The sequence below is a fragment of the Bufo bufo genome, chromosome 1 (genome assembly GCF_905171765.1).
Source record: "Bufo bufo chromosome 1, aBufBuf1.1, whole genome shotgun sequence".
Classification (NCBI taxonomy): Eukaryota; Metazoa; Chordata; class Amphibia; order Anura; family Bufonidae; genus Bufo; species Bufo bufo.
This window is the reverse complement of record NC_053389.1, coordinates 36,928,411-36,940,967: the sequence shown is the minus strand read 5'-3', so window position 1 is coordinate 36,940,967 and position 12,557 is coordinate 36,928,411. Positions and strand designations below refer to the sequence as shown.

The 12,557-nt window shown below is 46.4% G+C and overlaps 1 long non-coding RNA gene across 1 annotated transcript; it reads left to right on the top strand.

Annotated features, from left to right (window-relative positions):
* The first annotated feature begins 11,500 nt into the window (after positions 1–11,500).
* LOC120993550 lies at positions 11,501–12,332 on the top strand. Its single transcript, XR_005777304.1, has 3 exons — positions 11,501–11,565; positions 11,854–11,939; positions 12,313–12,332. It is a non-coding gene; the product is annotated as an uncharacterized LOC120993550 (long non-coding RNA).
* Positions 12,333–12,557: the final 225 nt, after the last annotated feature.

Genomic DNA, 12,557 nt, shown 5'->3' with positions numbered 1-12,557 from the left:
TGGTGTAATGGTGTGGGGGATGTTTTCTGGGCACACTTTAGGCCCCTTAGTGCCAATTGGCCATCGTTTAAATGCCACGAGCTACCTGAGCATTGTTTCTGACCATGTCCATCCCTTCATGACCACCATGTACCCATCCTCTGATGGCTACTTCCAGCAGGATAATGCACCATGTCACAAAGCTTGAATCATTTCAAATTGGTTTCTTGAACATGACAATGAGTTCACTGTTCTAAAATGGCCCCCACAGTCACCAGATCTCAACCCAATAGAGCATCTTTGGGATGTGGTGGAACGGGAGCTTCGTGCCCTGGATGTGCATCGCTCAAATCTCCATCAACTGCAAGATGCTATCCTATCAATATGGGCCAACATTTCTAAAGAATGCTATCAGCACCTTGTGGAATCAATGCCACGTAGAATTAAGGCAGTTCTGAAGGCAAAAGGGGTCCAACAACGTATTAGTATGGTGTTCCTAATAATTCTTTAGGTGAGTGTATATATGTACTACGCTCCTCCCTTCTTATATATCCGTATATTGTTTTTGTTTAAAGAAAATTAATAAAGATATAAAAAAAAAAAGATTTTGCCCCACAAAAAAAAACAAGCCCTTATACCACTATGTGAACTAACAAGTAAAATAGTTTTGTCTTCAGAAAAGCAAGGAGTGAAAAACAAAAAGGAAAACTTGAAAAATGACTTGTCAGGAAGTAGTTACTAATAGAGAAGGTTCTAACAAGTTTTGCAATGCTTTCGCCACGCCTTCGTAACTCCACGTGCACTGTAGTACATAGTTTGTCATTGCCGTTTGCAGAGTAACATATTTTTGGGCTGCAGCAGAAGGACCTGTATGGTGCAGCTTTCATTCATACTCAGATCTCCCTATTTTAGGGGGGCAGGGTGGGTCCTGCTGTACCCGTCACATCTCGCCTCATACAAGAAGATCCTGATTGGCCAGCAAAGGTCTTTGGTGCGAAGCAACCAGAAAAGGAGTCCTAGATCACCGGTGCCACAGACTGAGCCAGAGAGAAGACACCTTGCAGCATGTCCCTTCACTTAGGAAGACACCTCCAGATAGGTACCGTGCCTTGTTCTTATTTGTTTCTTTGGTAATCAGGACGTGATACATTGTGTCATAAACGTGTTACAATGTTGCTTACAGCTGGATTTCCACCTTAAAGGGAACCTGTCACCAGGATTTTGTGTATAGAGCTGAGGACATGGGTTGCTAGATCGCCGCCAGCACATCCGCAATACCCAGTCCCCATAGCTCTGTGTGCTTTTATTGTGTAAAAAAAACGATTTGATCCATATGCAAATTAACCTGAGATGTGTCCTGTATGTGAGATGAGTCAGGGACAGGACTTATCTCAGGGTAATTTGCATACGTATCAAATCGTTTTTTGACACAATAAAAGCACCCAGAGCTATGGGGACTGGGTATTGCAGATGTGCTAGCGGCCATCTAGCAACCCATGTCCTCAGCTCTATACACAAAATCCCGGTAACAGGTTCCCTTTAAACAGTATAATTCACTTTCATACTGTATAGCAGCTTCCCCCTGCCTCCCTGTAGTCAGCGCTTACCGCTCACACCGGCATCGCTCCCGGCGGCTGCTTCATTGGGCCTCTTGCACACGAACATATTTTCTTTCTGTGTCCGTTCCGTTTTTTTTGTGGACTGTATGCGGAACCATTCACTTCAATGGGTCTGCAAAAAAAAAAGGAAGTTACTCCGTGTGCATTCCGTTTGTCCTATTATTGTCCACATTACGGACAAGGATAGGACTGTTCTAAGAAGGGCCAGCTGTTCCGTTCCGCAAAATACGGAATGCACACGAATGTCATCCATTTTTTTTTTTTGGGCGGATCCGTCTTTTGCAGAACGCAAAATACATACGGTTGTGTGCAAGAGGCCTTAATCAGCTGGAAGTGCAGGGGGAAGCAGCTGACTGACAGCGCTGGCCACCCCGGTCAGTGAGCTTACAGAGCGTACAAGTAATAAAAAGGGGTAAGGTAGATTTCATTACAGCTACACTTGAAGCAGTTTTTAGAGCCAAAGCCATGAATGGATCGTAAACGGAGCTTGCTATAAGGAAAAACAGAGTCTTCTCCACGTGTTTATTCCACTAAGGCTGGGTTCACACGAGCGTGTCCGGATTAGTTCCGGATGCGTCCCGGTGTGTTGCGGCAAACCCGCGCGAGTAGGAATGCAATTGCAGTCAGTTTTGACTGCGATTGCGTTCCGATGTTCAGTTTTTATCGCGCGGGTGCAATGTGTTTTGCACGCGCGTGATAAAAAACCGACTGTGGTACCCAGACCCGAACTTCTTCACAGAAGTTCAGGTTTGGGTTCGGTGTTGTGTAGATGTTATTATTTTCCCTTATAACATGGTTATAAGGGAAAATAATAGCATTCTGATGACAGAATGCATAGTAGGTGATCAATTGAGGGTTAAAAAATTAAAAAAATTAACTCACCTTCTCCTCTTGTTCGCGTAGTTCTCCCGGTCTTCAGTTCTTTAAAAAGATGAACTATGGGCTAAAGGACCTTTGATGACGTCAGATCACATGCTCCAATCACAGGGTCCATCACCGCGGTGATGGACCATGTGATTGGAGCATGTGATCTGACGTCATCAAAGGTCCTTTAGCCCATAGTTCATCTTTTTAAAGAACTGAAGACCGGGAGAACTACGCGAACAAACGGAGAAGGTGAGTTAATTTTTTTTATTTTTTAACCCTCAATTGATCACCTACTATGCATTCTGTCATCAGAATGCTATTATTTTCCCTTATAACCATGTTATAAGGGAAAATAATACAGTGTATAGACAGTCACCTAGCAACCGTGCGTGAAAATCGCACCGCATCCGCACTTGCTTGCGGATGCATGCGATTTTCACGCAACCCCATTCACTTCTATGGGGCCTGCGTTGCGTGAAAAACGCAGAATATAGAGCATGCTGCGATTTTCACGCAACGCATAAGTGATGCGTGAAAATCATCGCTCATCTGAACAGCCCCATTGAAATGAATGGGTCCAGATTCAGTGCGGGTGCAATGCGTTCACCTACCGCATTGCACCCGCGCGGAAATCTCGCCCGTGTGAACGCAGCCTAAGAGTCCAGTACATTCACTCGGGCAGATTATCAGTGATGAATGTTCCTGCGCACGCTCGTTCCTGACAATCGGCCCGTCTAAAAAAGCTGCAGCCGATCACAGAATGAATGAGCAAAGCACTGGTTCATCAGGTGAAACTGTCGTTCCCGTAGGCAAGTAAATGATCTTCTCTGGGCAGCAGATGGTCGTGCCTTCTAATCAGAACTCTGCTGCCCAGAAAGAATGAAGCTGTATGAGGACCAGGGATCGCAGTAGCGGTGAAGGCGACCACTGAATGAGCAGGCAATTGTCAGGAAGAAACACCTGGTTCCCGGTAATCAGCTGCTCCTCTCCCCCATCGAAGCCGATGAATGTGCGTATTGTAAACGAGAGTAGGCTACCCCTTTAACCCTTTCAGGACCCTGCCATATTCCACCTTATGGACCAAGCCTTTTTTTTTTTTGGAAATTTGACACGTGTCACTCTGTCCTGGTTCTGTTTTGGTTCTGACCCAAATGTCAGTAACTTTGTGATTGTTTCCAATTATTCAACTTTTAGGCAATATTGCAAATCTGTGCGCATAGAGAGAGGAACTGACTCACCACAGACGTTATGAGACAATACTCGGTTTTATTTGAGGGTTACATTTTTTATATGTATATGCGGTAATATCTTTGGAACGCTTTTACTTATCCAAGCCATTCTGAGTTTGTTTTCTCGTGACATATTGAACATTGAGACCAGAACCTTCAGAATTACAGGTGCATATCCATCAAGCAGACATGATTGATAAAAAAGAAAATAGCTGCACACTATTATACATACAAACAATAGAGCTAAGAAATGGGGGTCATTCTAAATAAAAGTGGTACAATACCGACTATAAATGAGTTAATGGAAGCTCTTTGCGCACATATTTGATCAAACGTGTGTCGGGCCCATCTACCAGGCGTCAAGGTGGCTTCCGCAGATGGGTACCTATCACTAATATACTGCCTCTCTTGGACTTACCTAAGCCTACAATATTCAGGGCAGTGTAGGAACCAGCTACATACGTACTCTGCTCAGAAGTAGATGTGATATTTTTATAGAGCCGGTTGTTACGGACACGGCAATACCCATTATGTCTGTTTTTTTTTTTTTACAATTTTATGTGCTTTATTTTGGAAAAGGGGCTTTTTTTTTACTGGAAACTTATTTTTTAATGAAAAACACTTTTTTTTTTACTTTGTATTTTTGTCCCACTCTGGGAATTCAACTTCTGGGGTCTAAACCCCTCTGTAATGCATTACAATACATCCTGTATTATAATGAATTGCATGTCAGCTTGTGGGCTAGATCACACAGGCTTCCATAGAAGGCAAGCCCCGGTGCCTATGGAAGGCATCGGGCTGCCCGATGGGGAAGTGGAGGGAATCTGTACCCTCAGCAAACCCCCTGCATGCTGCTGTCAGCTTTGACCGTGGCATGCAAGGGGTTAACACGCCGGGATCAGTGTTTTCATCTATGTCGGCGTGTGCAGCAAGGACCCAGCTGTCAGTGACTGTCAGATCCCTGCAGCTGATCGGGCGGGTGCAGCTCCTGCTCAGACCGCAGTACATGTAGGGTGCTGGTCCTTAAGTTACATGCACCACCGCCATACGGCGTGGGTTCTCTGCGGGTTAAACTAACAGCTTGTAAGAGTGCTTGAGCAGCATAAGAGGATGTTGTGACATACAGTATGATGTAAATGCCTCCAGAGATACTGTATGTGGCATAGTGCAGTGATCATGGGGAGGGGGGGGAGGGTTCAACACTTCCTGTATCTAAACCCAATCAAGAACATTACATTTATACTGTACTAGCAGAAGGACCCGGCTTCACACGGGTATATTTCTTATATTTCATTATATGTTTCCGTGTGTCATAAAAAGATATCGACAGTTTCCCCCTTAACAGTGACCTCTACAGTACCCGCCCCTTTAACAATGACCTCCACAGTGCCCGCCCCTTTAACAATGACCTCCACAGTGCCCACCTCTTTAACAGTGACTGCCCCTTTAGCATTGACCACCCCTTTAAAAGAGACCTTTTTAGTGCCCGCCCCTTTAACAGTGACGTTCACAGTGCCCGCCCATTTAACAGTGACTTTTACAGTGACCGCCCTTTTAACAGTGGTCGCCCCTTTAACAGTGACTTTCACAGTGACCGCCACTTTTAACATTGACCTCCAGAGTGCCCGCTCCTTTAACAGTGTCCTCCACAGTGCCCACGTCTTTAACAGTGACTTTCACAGTGACCGCCCCTTTAACAGTGACTTTAACAGTGACCGCCCCTTTAACAGTGACTTTCACAGTGACCGCCCCTTTAACAGTGACTTTCACAGTGACCTCCTCTTTAACAGTGACTTTCACAGTGACCGCCCCTTTAACTGGGACTTTCACAGTGACCGCCCCTTTAACAGTGACTTTCACAGTGGCCGCCCCTTTAACAGTGACTTTCACAGTGACCGCCCTTTTAACAGTGACTTTCACAGTGGCCGCCCCTTTAACAGTTACTTTCACATCTGCCGCCCCTTTAACAGTGACTTTCACAGTGACCGTCCCTTTAACAGTGACCGCCCCTTTAACAGTGACTTTCACAGTGGCCGCTGTCACGAACTATGGATCCGATCGCTCCGGATCCCACAGCTGTGACGTAGTGGTCTGTGACGGAGTCTGCGCACACACAGAGACCTCACGTGACCGGGGTATTACCATCCGGCTAACACCCCCCCACTACACTTTGGTAACTGCCACCACGTGGGTTCCCGGTCCACGAGCCGACTATCCGGGTCATTCACTATCACACAGATCAGTGGATGAACCGGATATCACTTACTGACCAACCGCAGTCAATCACCCCCAGCTACAATTCCTAAATGCAATTTAACTAACTACCTGGTAACGTCTCTTCAAAGGCAAGGTACGTTGTTCAGCAGCTTAGAATATGGAAGACTTGGCCACTTAGATTTTATAATCTTTAATAAGAGGTAAAAAGCAGTGCATACAAATCTAATGAAAATGACTATAAATCTACAGAATAATAATAACAATATAAATAATCACGACAGTTCAAATGAAAGGGAAAAAGATGAAAGAATACTTAGTTTCTCTGGAGGGTTTCAGATGGTCGTTCATATGTCCTTTTTGAATCCTTGCAAACCCCGTTCAGTATGTATCAGGGGAGACCCTCAAAGTTCTTCTGATACAGGGATATGCCATCAATGTCCAATTAAGTGTCTGGTGATGTTCCATGGGTCTCTCTCTCTGTCCTTGTGCACGGATCTTTATGAACTCTCCCATGGGCAGGAGACTTACTCCTGTCAGCCAATGGCAGCAGAGTGACTGTGAAGCCCAGGGATTGGCCTCCAAGGGTTTTATGACCCCATCAAAGTTCAGTTCCTACAATAAGGATTATACTTAAGCCCGTATCTCCCTGATACATCGGCATATTTTTATACAGAATACATATTTGCGATCCTTATGTATTTACATACAGAATGAGACCACACACGGTAATGCTGGGACCTGTAGTTCTTCTACCACCCATAGGTGAGCTACAGAATCACATCCTCGGGTCATATTTGATACCCAATTAATCACAATACTCTGTAGAGCCTGGATCTGGTGTCAGAAAGGGCATAAGTTGATTCATAACTGAAATATGAAAGTGGACTGGTTTTATGCCCAGAGCTAATTAAGGGCTATTAGCTCTCCTCAAACCAGACCTGGAAATTAATGACTTCACGCTCCAGCCAGGCTTGACAGCGAGCTGATCTTTATCTTATAGGACAGGATGAGCTGGGCCTGGTATAGCCTTTATGACCTTTTATAGCCGGCCTCACAGAGTAGTGGTAATAAAAGTGTCCATCTATATCATACTTGACCCAGGCTTCAGGAAGATGAGAGTTCACTGTTCTTTTACATAGGCCAGAAGCATACAAAATGGCTACCCAGAGGAATTATGTATGTATGCCGGCACAGCCGCCCCTTTAACAGTGACTTTCACAGTGACCGTCCCTTTAACAGTGACCGCCCCTTTAACAGTGACTTTCACAGTGCCCGTTCCTTTAACAGGGACCTTCATAGCGCCCTCCCCTTTAATAACAATGACCTCCACAGTGCCCGTCCATTTAATAACAGTGACCTCCACAGTGCTTGTCCATTTAATAACAGTGACCTCCACAGTGCCCGCCCCTTTAATAACAGTGACCTCCACATTGCCCACCCCTTTAAGCAATAAAGAAAAATGGCTGGGTTGTTATGGAAACCTAGAGTAAGGCCTCCTGCACACGACAGTATTTTTTCACGGTCTGCAAAACGGGGTTCAGTTGGTCCGTGATCCGTGACCCTTTTTTCGTCTGTGGGTCTTCCTTGATTTTTGGAGGATCCACGGACATGAAAAAACTGTAGTTTTGGTGTCCGCCTGGCTGTGCGGAGCCAAACGGATCCGTCCTGAATTACAATGCAAGTCAATGGGGACGGATCCGTTTGACGTTGACACAATACGGTGCAATTTCAAACTGATCCGTCCCTCATTAACTTTCAATGTAAAGTCAGGAGTTAATATACCATAGGATCAGAGTTTTCTCCAATCCGATGGTATATTTTAACTTGAAGCGTCCCCATCACCATGGGAACTCCTCTATGTTAGAATATACCATCGGATTTGAGTTACATCGTGAAACTCAGATCCGACAGTATATTCTAACACAGAGGCGTTCCCATAGTGATGGGGACGCTTCTAGTTAGAATATACTACGAACTGTGTACATGACTGCCCCCTGCTGCCTGGCAGCACCTGATCTCTTACAGGGGGCTGTGATCAGCACAATTAACCCTTCAGGTGCCGCACCTGAAGGGGTTAATTGTGCATATCATAGCCCCCTATAAGAGATCAGGGGCTGCCAGGCAGACCCCCCTCCCTCCCCAGTTTGAATATCATTGGTGGCCAGTGTGCGCCCCCCCCGGCCCCCCCTCTATTGTAATATCATTGGTGGCCAGTGTGCGCCCCCCCCGCCCCCCCTCTATTGTAATATCATTGGTGGCCAGTGTGCGGCCTCCCCTCTCCCCCCCGCACAGACCTGTCACTTACCAGTAGGAGGAGCTCCCGGCCGGACACAGACAGCGCAGCAGCCAGCAGGTAGGTATGATGGTTCTAATATTGTAATATTGCTAAGTAACCATGGCAACCAGGCCTGCAGTAGCGTCCTGGTTGCCATAGTTACCGATCGGAGCCCCAGAGCGATTAAACTGGGACTCCGAATGGAATCTCCGCTGCCACCAATGATCGGGCGGGGGGGGGGAAGAGGGGAGGCCGCAAACTGGCCACCAATGAAATTACAATAGAGAAGGGGAGGGGGGCCGACGGAGGCCGCACACTGGCCACCAATGAAATTACAATAGAGGGGAGGGAGGGGGGCCGACGGAGGCCGCACACTGGCCACCAATGATATTCAAACTGGGGAGGGAGGGGGGTCTGCCCCCTGCTGCCTGGCAGCCCCTGATCTCTTATAGGGGGCTATGATATGCACAATTAACCCCTCAGGTGCAGCACCTGAGGGGTTAATTGTGCGGATCACAGCCCCCTGTAAGAGATCGGGTGCTGCCAGGCAGCAGGGGGCAGTCATGTACACAGTTCGTAGTATATTCTAACTAGAAGCGTCCCCATCACTATGGGAACGCCTCTGTGTTAGAATATACTGTCGGATTTGAGTTTTCACGAAGTGAAAACTCATCTCTGAAAAAGCTTTTATGCAGACGGATCAGCGGATCCATCTGTGTGAAAGTAACCTACGGCCACGGATCACGGACGCGGATGCCAATCTTGTGTGCATCCGTGTTCTTTCACGGACCCATTGACTTGAATGGGTCCGTGAACCGTTGTCAATCAAAAAAATAGGACAGGTCCTATTTTTTTGACGGACAGGAAACACGGATCACGGATGCGGCTGCAAAACGGTGCATTTTCCGATTTTTCCACGGACCCATTGAAAGTCAATGGGTCCGCGAAAAAAAAACTGAAAACCGCACAACGGCCACGGATGCACACAACAGTCGTGTGCATGAGGCCTAAAACTGTGTTTATAGCAGTTGGGATTTGAAGAGAAAGACTTGTATTGGGGGAAGGGGGGGATCAGTTTTTGAGAATATCTCAGGAACGGTACGCCCTAGAGAGCTGAGACCCAGTCTAAAACCTTCCCGGACACCTGATGTACCTGTGTGCCAAATTTGGTGAAGATTGGTCCAGTCGTTTGGTCGCATATAAAGAACGTCTAGACAGACAGACAGAAACTCATCTCTTATACTGTATATATAAAAATTGGTTTCTGTCTGTCTGTCTAGACGTTCTTTATGCGCGACCAAACGACTGGACCAATCTTCCCCAAATTAGGCACACAGGTACATCAGGTGACCGGGAAGGTTTTAGACTGGGTCTCAGCTCTCTAGGGCGTACCGTTACTGAGATATTCCCCAAAAATTAGCCCCCCCAAATACAAGCCTGAAATTCTTTCTCTTCAAAGCCCAACTGCCATAAACACAGTTTTACTCCAGGTTTCCATAACAACCCAGCCATATTTCTTTACTGCTTAAAGGGGCGGTCACTGTGAAAGTCACAGTTAAAGGGGCAGTCACAGTGAAAGTCACAGTTAAAGTGGCGGTCACAGTGAAAGTCACAGTTAAAGGGGCGGTCACTGTGAAAGTCACAGTTAAAGGGGCGGTCACAGGGAAAGTCACAGTTAAAGGGGCAGTCACAGGGAAAGTCACAGTTAAAAGGGCGGTCACAGTTAAAGAGGCGGTCACAATGAAAGTCAGTTAAAGGGGCAGTCACAGTGAAAGTCACAGTTAAAGGGGCGGTCACAGTTAAAGGGGCAGTCACAGTGAAAGTCACATTTAAAGGGGCAGGCACTGTAGAGGTCACTGTTATGGGGGAAACTGTTGATATTTTTTTACGACACACGGAAACATAAAATGAAATAGGTGAAATATACCCGTGCGAAGCCGGGTCCTTCTGCTAGTCTCTTATATATATAAAAATGAGTTTCTGTCTGTCTGTCTGTATCTGTCTGTCTGTCTAGACGTTCTTTATGCGCGACCAAACGACTGGACCAGTCTTCACCAAATTAGGCACACAGGTACATCAGGTGTCCGGGAAGGTTTTAGACCATGTCACAACTCTCTAGGATGTACCGTTACTGAGATATTCCCAAAAAATTAGCCTGCAGTTCATTCTCTTCAAAGCCCAACTGCCATAAACTGTTTTACTCCAGGTTTCCATAACAACCCAGACATATTTCTCTACTGCTTAAAGGGGCGGTCACAGTGAAAGTGACAGTTAAAGGGGCGGTCACTGTAAAAGTCATAGTTAAAGGGGCGGTCACTGTGAAAGTCACAGTTAAAGGGGCTGTCACAGTGAAAGTCAGTTAAAGGGGCGGTCACTGTGAAAGTCACAGTTAAAGGGGGCGGTCACAGTGAAAGTCACAGTTAAAGAGGCGGTCACTGTAAAAGTCACAGTTAAAGGGGCAGGCACTGTGAAAGTCACAGTTAAAGGGGCGGTGAAAGTGAAAGTTAAAGGGGCGGTCACTGTAAAAGTCACAGTTAAAGGGGTGGTCACTGTAAAAATCACATTTAAAGGGGCGGTCACTGTGAAAGTCACAGTTAAAGGGGCGGTCACTGTGAAAGTCACAGTTAAAGGGGCGGTCACTGTGAAAGTCACTGTTAAAGGGGCGGTCACTGTGAAAGTCACAGTTCAATGGGCGGTCACAGTGAAAGTCACAGTTAAAGGGACGGTTACAGTGAAAGTCACAGTTAAAGGGGCGGTCACAGTTAAAGGGGCGGTCACAGTGAAAGTCACAGTTAAAGGGGCGGTCACAGTGAAAGTCACAGTTAAAGGGGCGGTCACAGTGAAAGTCACAGTTAAAGGGGCGGTGAAAGTGAAAGTCACAGTTAAAGGGGTGGTCACTGTGAAAGTCACAGTTAAAGGGGCGGTCACAGTTAAATGGGCGGTCACAGTGAAAGTCACAGTTAAATGGGCTGTCAAAGTGAAAGTCACAGTTAAAGGGGCTGTCAGAGTAAAAGTCACAGTTAAAGGGGCGGTCACTGTGAAAGTCCCAGTTAAAGGGGCGGTCACTGTGAAAGTCATATTTAAAGGGGCGGTCACTGTGAAAGTCACAGTTAAAGGGGTGGTCACTGTGAAAGTCACAGTTAAAGGGGCGGTCACAGTTAAATGGGTGGTCACAGTGAAAGTCACAGTTAAATGGGCTGTCAAAGTGAAAGTCACAGTTAAATGGGCTGTCAAAATGAAAGTCACAGTTAAAGGGGCTGTCAGAGTGAAAGTCACAGTTAAAGGGGCGGTCACTGTGAAAGTCACAGTTAAAGGGGCGGTCACTGTGAAAGTCATAGTTAAAGGGGCAGTCACTGTGAAAGTCACAGTTAAAGGGGTGGTCACTGTGAAAGTCACAGTTAAAGGGGCGGTCACAGTTAAATGGGCGGTCACAGTGAAAGTCACAGTTAAATGGGCTGTCAAAGTGAAAGTCACAGTTAAATGGGCTGTCAAAGTGAAAGTCACAGTTAAAGGTGCTGTCAGAGTGAAAGTCACAGTTAAAGGGGCGGTCACTGTGAAAGTCACAGTTAAAGGGGCAGTCACTGTGAAAGTCATAGTTAAAGGGGCAGTCACTGTGAAAGTCACAGTTAAAGGGGCGGCTACTGTGAAAGTCACAGTTAAAGGGGAGGCCACTGTGAAAGTCACAGGAAAAGGGGTGGTCACTGTGAAAGTCACAGTTAAAAGGGCGGTGAAAGTGAAAGTCACGGTTAAAGGGTTGGCCACTGTGAAAGTCACAGTTAATAGGGGCAATCACAGTTAATAGGGGCGATCACAGTGAAAGTCACAGTTAAAGGGGCGGTCACAGTGAAATTCACAGTTAAAGGGGCAGTGAAAGTGAAAGTCACAGTTAAAGGGGTGGTCACTGTGAAAGTCACAGTTAAAGGGGTGGTCACAGTTAAATGGGCGGTCATAGTGAAAGTCACAGTTAAAGGGACGGTCACAGTGAAAGTCACAGTTAAAGGGGCGGTCACAGTTAAATGGGCGGTCATAGTGAAAGTCACAGTTAGATGGGCGGTCACAGTGAAAGTCACAGTTAAAGGGACGGTCACAGTGAAAGTCACAGTTAAAGGGGCGGTCACAGTTAAAGTCACAGTTAAAGGGGCAGTCACTGTGAAAGTCACAGTTAAAGGGGCAGTCACAGTGAAAGTCACAGTTAAAGGGGCGGTGAAAGTGAAAGTCACAGTTAAAGGGGTGGTCACTGTGAAAGTCACAGTTAAAGGGGCGGTCACTGTGAAAGTCACAGTTAAAGGGGCGGTCACACTGAAAGTCACAGTTAAATGGGCGGTCAAAGTGAAAGTCACAGTTAAATGGGCGGTCACTATGAAAGTCACA